Genomic DNA, 7385 nt, shown 5'->3' with positions numbered 1-7385 from the left:
CCGAGACTGTCTCTCCGCCCAGCTTTTCCCCTATGTTCCTTCTTTGGACGTCTATTAAAATAACTGCATTCTATGCACACGAGTTACTTTGTTGTTTTAGCCAATGAAAAGTGCACTTATTAAATACACCTTCCCCCCCTCTGTTCCTTAGTCCCTCGACCCCATTCTGGGCTGGCCCACCAAACTGTCTGCGTCTCAGGACAGGTGCGTCTGCCTAGCGGGACAGCTGCCATGGGGCACGTGCCCAGGGCAACCGAGACCAGTGACCGTGTCCTTCTGTAGGACGCCAGCCTCCGGTGTCTTTCACGTGCTACGGAGCTCCCGGCGTCCGCGTCCAGGTGGTACCCCCACCGACCCTGAGACAAAGAGCTGCACCCGGGCCGTGCGGTTTCAAAAATATTTTATTTTCTGGAATAGCCATAATGTCTCAGCTCTTGGTGGCCTGTCCCCACGCGGAGAGGCAGAAGCTATGACAGGACGACACGTCACACCTGTGAAACAGAACGATGGCCGTGTGTTGGGACGGTGTATAAAATGGTAACCAGGGCGCATAGGGGCAGGACAGGCGTGGGCGCCGCAGGCGCGCACAGCGCCGAGCATGGTCACCGATCCGGGCGCGCCCCACACCGCCGCGCCCCCCGGGATTTCCCTCTCGTCCCCCTCAGCTTTTACACGACGCAGAAGAAAGACAAAAACAGCAAGAGTCCGCCATGGCTGCCAGACGAGGCAATGCAATCGCACAGGGTGCGATTTACAACGCGCCTGACGCATTGCTTGGTGTCCCCCCAAAACGCGTGCTCGCCTGGGTTCAGAACTTTCCGGAACTATCCCACGGACAGAATCTCCCGTCTGCATGTCGTAGGTGTGTATTCGTGGCTTCCAGATCTCGGTGTCTTCTTGCAACGGCCTGATTCCCACCTCTGGGGTGAGGTGGCCTCAGGTAGGAATGGGCGTCCCTTTGCGTCTCTTCCCGGGACCCAGGAGGAAGCCAGGAAGCGGTGGGCGTGGCTTGTGTGAGGTCTCAGGGCATGGGCTGCGTCTGAGGTTAAGTGGGTCAGGTCCCACATGCACCTCTGGGCATGGCGACGATGGCGTCATCTGAAGCTGGTTGTCGTCGAGTCTGCGGTGGCCACGAAGGCACCTGCACCCCTGCCCCTGGGCGTCCGAACCCCTGTGAATGACGGCGGCGCACAAGGGGAAGCTCATGGAAACATCACAACAGACAGGGCCAGGTGGGCGGGCAGGGATGGCTGGAGGGGACCACAAGGGTGGATGGAGGTTACAGATGCCAGCATGGCCCCCGAGGTGACACTGCCCAGGAGTCCACACCGACTGCTGATGGCTTGGCAAGGTGAGTGACAGGGGGTGGCCTTACTCCTCCTTGGAGCTCACCCCACCGTTCACCCCCGTGTGGCTGGGATGGCATGCTGGCCGGTAGGAAGTCTCCGGACAGTGGCTGAGCGGTGACGTCCAGGCATCTGACCCTTCACGTCGGACTGCTGGCCCTCGGTGGGTCACGACAGGGACATTCTGACCACTTCTGGGCTTGCACCTGGTGGGCAGGTGACCATGGTGCCACAGCCACTGCACCTGTCTGTCCCTTCAGGCGTCCTACACAGCTACAAAGAGAAGGAAAGAAAATGAAAGTGTAAGCTGGGAGCATCTGACAGCACTCGGAAGGAAGGCGACACTCAACTCACAGAGCGGTGGGGGCAGGTCTGAGGCATGGGGCAGCCAAACTGGACGCGGTCCCAATGGCCAACCCGTTTCGCAAGGAAAACCACCCCTGGATTCCAACCCCAAACGTAAGGTAAAGATCCACGAGTCCCCACTGATGGAAAAACGCACGCTTGACTACATCAGTAAACGGGGGAGGAGAAACACACCCCGCGTGTAGAAAAATTCCGAATAATTTATGCAGACACTGGCCGCGCCCTCAGGAAGCGGGAATTTCACCTTCCACTCTGTAAGTGTAGGCTGTCCCTCGTGACTCCCTTCCACAGAGTATGGACAGTTTATGACGGAGAAAACGCAGTTTATGACGGGGAAAAGGCAGTTTATGACGGAGACCTCTGAGCAAACACCACCTCAGCCAGGAGACCAAGAGCAACACCCACCGTGATAAGCCATGTGGACCGTCTGTAGCTTTGATGAGGGCATTTCGTCTCTGGGGTCTTCCTCTCCCAAACCAACCATCCCAGTCTAATCACGACAACACCATCAGGCAAACCCCAAACGCGTCATCCTACAGACACCTGACCAGCACCCCTGAGGGGCTCTCAAGGTCATCAAACCCAAGGAAACCCTGACAAACTGTCACAGCCCAGAGGAATTTGAGGACCCAGTGTGACTGCATGTCATGGGCCCCCCAGGGTGGGCTCCTGGGGCAGAAAAGGGATATTAGGGAAGAAAGAGGGAAATCCAAATAACATGGAGTTAGGTTTTTAAAAAAGGGGAGGGGTACGAGGTGCTGTGAGTTTGAGAAATACGCGTGCACGACTACAGTTTTCTCCATTCGTGGGTTATTTCTGTTCTGCGTCAGGCTGAACCAAGGGGGTTGCGAGCCCCGGCCACGTGGGGTGTCTGAAACCCGAGAAGAGGTTCTGGGTCGCATGGTGGAGAGTCCAGGGTCTCCCTTAGGGCAAGCGACACAATTGCAAACACGTGCGCAGACTTTCGTGATTTTAAAATGTAATTTTAGCAAATTATGCGTTTATTTCTATAGCTCTACAATTCACACAGACACTTATACGAGGTCTGAGGTCCCCAGAGGGAGGCTCTTGAATGGGACAGCCATCCTGAAACGGTGTTTGTCTCATCTCTGCTGGGGCTGTTTCTGCAGGGACATGCGGCCAGCAGCTTGGCTGTGGAAGAGGCAAAAGAAAGCGGTGTCTGTGCAATCACCGTCCGTGAGCCAGCCACCCCCTCAGGCACAGCAACCCTCTGTCTTTCTGACACCTGCGGGGTGGGACCCCCTAGTCAGGGCTGACCACCTTCTCTGTTTTTCTACACGCTATTTGGGTTTATTCCTTCATTGTTCACCCTTTCACGTGGTTCCCCTGAATCTTTTCCGTTCAAGGGTTGAGTCTTCCAACACATGACTGTCTGGAACCTGCCTCTCTGTCAAAAGTGTCCCCATTGAAGGACGACCTGGATGGAACTCCCACCTGGGCCGATGCACAAACTCTGTTGGAAACGTTCCACGGGTGTCAGTTTTCTGGTGTGAAAATGAGACATTGGGGTGTAGACGACGTGGTCGGCTGAACACTGGCCCCCGACGACGTCAGGCCCGGATTTGTGACATCACATGATACAAGGGAACCTGCAGATACGATGGCATGAAGGACCCTGAGCTGGGGCCATGACCCTGGAGAAGCCGGGTGGTCTTGGTGTCATCACAAGGGTCCCCAGATGAGGGAGGTGGCAGGATCAGAGAATGAGGATGCTGAGTGTCATGGAGACAGAGATGAGAGTGACAGTGGCCGAGAGCCACGGGGTGTGGCCCCCTCTAGCAGCCGGGAGAAGCGAGGAAAGACTGTGTCCCAGGAATTTCCTGAGGGACCAAGGCAGGCAGCCCGTGGACTTCATCCCCACAAGGGTCACTTGGCACTTGTGGCTGAGCCTGCACAAAGGTAAGCGGACACCTGTGTGGGGCAGGCCACCACCTTTGCAGTCACACGTCACGGCAGCCCCAGGAAATGGGTGCAGGTGCCCTCGCCATGGGTGACGGAACCACCAGATTCGGGGGCAGGCCACTCTTTGCAATTCCTTTGTAGGTTTCGCAGCCGCACACTCTGTGTCACCCGGTTGTAGCAACCGGGCCCACCCAGCCTTCCCAACTGGGGTGACAGCCTCCTGCTGTTAAGACCCACGATGCCCCTGGGTGCCAGCTGATCAGATCTTGAACCCCCAGACCATAGGGGTAAAACAAGGTGACGTCACTGGTCCCCCAACACTGGTGCAAGACGCCTTCCTTCCTCATTGGCAGGCCTGCCATTTCCTCCAAACTAGGTGTTTGTTCGTTTGTTTGTTTGTGTTATAAAATACCCCAGTGCGTGTCTGCAGACAGTTAATTTTTGGGTAACTAACTACTCAACAAAACCCGATGAGACTGTTTACAATCAAACCCATACCTGTGACGTACATGCTTTCTGTTCCGTATTGTTTTTCCATTTGTAATTACTGTGTCTTCACATCTGCAAGCTCAGGGGGACACTACGACCCCAGGGTGGGAGGTGGCCGGTGGGGAATGATCCGTCTTCCCCCAGATTACCACGCTTTTGTCAGCAATTGGCCTCACGGGTCTGACTCACTCCGTGAGGCCACAACAATCACCCGTCGAAACATATAACCCAGGAAACGTGTCCTGGGATTTCCCAACAGTCATCATTCTGGAATGTGACTAACGAGTGAAGGTGACATCCCGGATGATTTCAGGGGTCACCTCTGGGCCTCCCTTGTTTTTGTCTTGTTCCCAAACAGAGACGCAACTGGCTGGAAAAATAGCACAGTGACGGTTTTTCCACTGGGATGGCATGGAAATCTGGGGACACACAGGCCCAGAAAGAGGTCACCCGGCTGCGAGACGAAGCAGCCTCTCTTTATAGTAACTGGACTAAATAAAAGCCTGAGTGCTGAAGAAAAAGGCCTAGAGGACTCTTTTTTTATGATTATTCCAGGAGAAGAATAATTACTTCCTAAATAGAACTCCTTTCGTAAAAGACAGCCCCTCCCCAGGGCTCTGCACCCTGGGAACACTTGAAGAGAAAAAATTTTTTTAAAGATGGGAAAGAAGAAAAAGAACCCTCAACCGAGTAAAACCCCAGCTTCCTCGTTCCTTTTCCTCCCTGTGAGAGACATAGTTTCCACGTAGCGTTTCTCTCCCGGCCCCTTTCCCACCGGCCTGAAGAAAATGCAGAAAATTCAAAACTAAATAAGAGCAAGGCAAGTGTGAAATTACAGTCAGTTCTGTAGGAAGGGGAAGTAGGCATTTCTCGAAGTCGTGCAAATCCACAGAAAAAGCAGAGTTTACGGGGGAATGAGGATGGGGGTTCCCAATGCCCGAGGAACTTGGTCGCCGACAGACACATTGAAAGAAGAGACATGAACGTAATGAAAGTGTCAGCACAGATTTGCAAAGATTAAAAGGTTAAGAATATGCAATGAATGTGAATTCATCCAGAAACACCATTTGCGGACCTGGATATTGGAACGGTTTGCAGTTGTAATTGTGAAGGGGTGGGATGGAGGGTTGTCTAGAATTGAACGGAAAGCTCTAACAACAGATGGGCGTGAGCTTTTGTTCACGGCAGCGTTGCCTCCAGGAGCCAAGATACGGAAGCAACCCAAGTCCCCACCCATAAATGACCGGCTAAAGAAGAGGTGGCACTTACATACGATGGGCTGTTATTACTCACACGTAAAAAAGGAATGAAATCTGACCATGTGTGACAACATGGATGGACCTAGAGGGTATTACGCTCAGTGAGGGAAGTCAGACAGAGAGAGACAAATGCCATATGACCTCACTTATAGGTGGAATCTAAGAACAAAAAACAAAAACAAGAATGGGAGGGTGGGTTGGGGGCTGGGTGACAAAGTGAAGGGATTAGGAAATACAAACTGGAGGTTACAAAACAGTCACGGGGACGTAAAGCACAGCACAGGGAACAGAGTCAATAATATTGTCATAACTATGGACGGTGCCAGGTGGGAACGAGACTTTAGGGGGGGGGGAATCGCTTTGTAAGTTATATTCATGCCTACCCACTACGCTGTACACCTGAAACTAATATAAAATAATATTGAACGTCAACTGTAAAAAATAAAAAAGGAAACGAAAAGCCGATATGTGAGTAGGACTCATTTACAGGACATGTAACCTGGGGGTGGGGGGTAGGGGGACGGTGGCACATCTCTGAGGGCTGTGCCTGTGTGTGTTGGGACGTCCAGGGCTCCGATCGCTGGGTAGAGTTAGCGCTTGGCTGGGTTCCCGCATTATGTCTCGCAGGGGACACCACACACCGGCAAACACACACACGGCACTACGCTCAAACTGCCCCCTCCACCCACTGGGTTGAAACAAATCCATGTTTTCGAGAGAAGCATCACAGCAGAACTGACGCCCAGGGACCCCTGTTATGATGTCTCTTCCTTCGCGACCTGTGGAAGCATTTCTTTGCTCCAACAGGTTTTCGCACAGAGAAGAAAACTCAGGTGTCCCACACCCTGTGTGAAGTGTCTGTTTTGGGAAACATTCGTTTCCGAATCTCGACCTCTCTGTCTCTACCCGTCCTCTTCACTTGGACGGTCTTTTTGTCTTTTGTTGTCTGGGAATCTTTTTTGCGGACAACGTGGGACACCCAGCGGGCACGCTCCGTGCTGTCACGCGCATGGGACCTGCTCCCTCGGTTCTCGAAACGTTAAAAGATGAGAACATCGGGGTAACATTGGAGCCTCGCTGTTTCTGGAACTGCCTCGCGGTGCCTGTGGAGACCTCACGTGACTTACAAGCCACATTTATTAAATTGGCTCCTAAAGCCATTGCCCAGCGTGGCTGCAAAAGTCCCGGTCTGCACCTGGAAGGCACCAGGAGTCCCCAGCGGGACGGGTATTACGTGAAAGACAATGCCACCGGCTCTGCGGGGAGCCTCACACGTCTGTCAGACAAGGGACATGGGTGACATTCCCATAGGGAACACCCCCTTTTCTGGAAGTCCCATCTGGAAGGAGTCCCCCTGGAGCATAAGGCCACACTCTGCTCCATTCCTGTTCCCTTTTGTTTACACGTTGCATGTTGCTAGACCCAAGCTGCGGGGGCGGAATAACTTACGGAAATGGAATGACTCAGATGGCACAGAAGGTGTTTAGCTCGTTTCACGGACTTATTTTCCTCTGGGGAGGCACTGTTTTAGTCTCCATCCTGGTACAGACACGGGGACACGGGGACATGGGGACAGACACGCCAGCAGCTCCCTCTTCCTGTCGTGCCCTCCATCGCGCCTGTGTCACAGCCCCACAGCCCCAGCTCCGTCTCGGCCCAAACCCACAGCTGTGTCCCCTTTCTTTCTGGCGTTACCGAACGAATGGCTAAGACTCTGGGTCACAGTCTCTGCCTCCTTTTTATTTTTAACTGGAAACAGCTTTAGAAGCAAGAATAAGACCAACCTGATTCTTTTTTCCCGGTGTCTCTTATCCTGAATTTTAAAATGTTTGCTTCTGCCAAAGAATGTGGTTTTTCAGGGATGTAGAGTTGGGAGCTCGGTGGACCAGCTCATCACTGAGTCTGAAGCCCAGTGACCCCCACTTGCTTCTTTGTCCACCGCCCCCCCCAGCCTACACCATCTCTCCTGAGCAAAACCAAAGCACCCAGTGAGCAAACACAC

General features: G+C 53.3%; 1 protein-coding gene across 1 annotated transcript in view; it reads right to left on the bottom strand.

The window, feature by feature from the left end:
- Positions 1 to 383: 383 nt before the first annotated feature.
- LOC141569621 (uncharacterized) overlaps positions 384 to 7385 on the bottom strand; it is an 11641-nt gene continuing 4639 nt past the window's right edge. The window contains exon 2 of the mRNA XM_074323640.1: positions 384 to 1619. The gene's annotated coding sequence lies outside the window, so the exon portion shown is untranslated. The remainder of the gene's footprint in view (positions 1620 to 7385) is intronic.

The sequence above is a fragment of the Rhinolophus sinicus genome, chromosome X, assembly GCF_036562045.2.
Source record: "Rhinolophus sinicus isolate RSC01 chromosome X, ASM3656204v1, whole genome shotgun sequence".
NCBI classification, from domain to species: domain Eukaryota; kingdom Metazoa; phylum Chordata; class Mammalia; order Chiroptera; family Rhinolophidae; genus Rhinolophus; species Rhinolophus sinicus.
The sequence above is the reverse complement of the archived record's forward strand: the minus strand, read 5'-3'. Positions and strand labels throughout refer to the sequence as shown.